The sequence below is a fragment of the Myotis brandtii genome, unplaced genomic scaffold (genome assembly GCF_000412655.1).
Source record: "Myotis brandtii unplaced genomic scaffold, ASM41265v1 scaffold2066, whole genome shotgun sequence".
Taxonomy (NCBI): Eukaryota; Metazoa; Chordata; class Mammalia; order Chiroptera; family Vespertilionidae; genus Myotis; species Myotis brandtii.
The window spans coordinates 7,896-9,641 of NW_005357721.1; the positions used below are offsets into that span (position 1 = coordinate 7,896).

A 1,746-nucleotide genomic window follows, 5' to 3' on the forward strand; every position below is an offset into this window, starting at 1 on the left:
GAAGAGACTGGACAAAAATCGTGCACCTATGGATGAGGACAATGAGTGGGGAGTGAGGGCGGAGGGTGGGACGGGAACTGGGAGGAGGGGAGTTATGGGGGGAAAAAAGAGGAACAAATGTAATAATCTGAACAATAAAGATTTAATTAAAAAAAAAAGAAATTGTAAATGGAAGATTATAAGAGAGGGTTTCCCGTGCCAGCAAAAGTTAGGGGCGTGCCAGGTTTGGCACGCGTGCCAGGGGTTGCCCACCCCTGGCCTAGGTGGTCCTCACTTCCTTGCACATGATATCGTCATAAGGTGGCCATCACAAGATTGCCACCTGCACAGCGGAGGCAGTGTCCAGTGGCCGCTCCATGTATTGAGGCCTAGGGGTCCCATGGCTCCGCATGGCGCAGAGGAGGCCAGTATCACCATCTCTGCCACCTCATGTGAAGGAGGCGAGTCTCAGTGGAGGAGGCGGGTCGCGGTAGAGGACGGGATCTGGGGGCAATTGGGCCAGCAGGGGAGGACAGCTGGGGCTGATCAGGCCAGCAGGGCAGTAGTTAGGCATCAATTGGGCTTGAAGGGGAGTGGTTAGGTGGCGATCAGGCTGGCAGGCAGAAGCACTTAGGGGCAATCAGGCAGGCAGGCAGGCAAGTGGTTATGAGCCACTGGTCCCGGATGGAGAGAGGGATGTCCGACATCCCCCAAGGTGTCCCAGATTGGAGAGGGTGCATGCCGGGCTGAGGGACACCCCCCCCCTCCCCGGCCGTCATGCACGAATTTCACGCACCGGGATGCTTTATTAATAAGCCTTAATTAATAATACTTAAGGTGGGGTTCATTTCTGAGATTTTAGGTAGAACATTCCCCTCCTGTGTCTGCAGCAGACTCTGAGTCAATGTGTGTTAATGAAGGGGATGATTTACTCCGCTTCCTAGGGTAAGAAGAAAAAGAAGAAGGTCAAGGCTTTGACTCTTGAAAGGAACGATTAAACTATTCATTATTTCCTCATTTTAGATAAGAATTCTAAGTGTTCCCAATTATTTACCTTTTTTGGAACAATTCCTGCTCCTCTGACTTCCGTTTGTTTTTCTTGTTGCCATAAATATTTTTCAGCCAAAGAGGCCGCTTTCTTCAAAATCCACATTCCTAGAAAACAGATGGGGAGACATGAACTCTACATTTCCCGTGCTTTGTCCCGCCACAGTACTTTGTCCTCCTCATATTTACCTCTATATCAATATCTGATGATGCCTTTGATGCCTTGAACTTGGAGAAAAAGCTGCTTGGAGGAAAATACATACCAACAGTTAGTGATTCATGCCATTCTCCATGACTCTCGCACATATAATTCTAGTCTTATTCGGACTAATTGGGTACCTGGGTCCATATTCCTGAGCAAAATCACCACAGACCTGGGACCTTGAAAATGATTCCTTGCGTGCTGGGCTTCCAATTCTCTGTGACAGTTTAAAATGGCCCTGCAATGTCTCTGGGAGACCTATGTATGTAGCTTCTCATGGGGTATAGGTAAGATTTTCAGTGTTGCTTACTGCATTTTTAAGCATGTACAGTGTGGACAAAAGGGGCCACATGCTAACCTGACAAGCTCAGGGGAGGCCTGCATGGCAGTCTTGCAGACTCAGAGACCTAAAGTAACCACAAAAGATGGTCTGAAAATTAAATATTTAACTGCAAACAGGTTATAGTGTGTTGTCATGTCGTAGGCCTGTATTTTCCCTGACAAAGATCAACTTAGAT

The 1,746-nt window shown here is 47.9% G+C and overlaps 1 long non-coding RNA gene across 1 annotated transcript; it reads right to left on the reverse strand.

Moving 5' to 3' along the window:
• Positions 1 to 727: 727 nt before the first annotated feature.
• LOC106725956 lies at positions 728 to 1,640 on the reverse strand. The gene is made up of 3 exons (XR_001361971.1): positions 1,216 to 1,640; positions 1,034 to 1,134; positions 728 to 919 (listed from the first exon to the last, which is right to left on the reverse strand). It is a non-coding gene; the product is annotated as an uncharacterized LOC106725956 (long non-coding RNA).
• Positions 1,641 to 1,746: the final 106 nt, after the last annotated feature.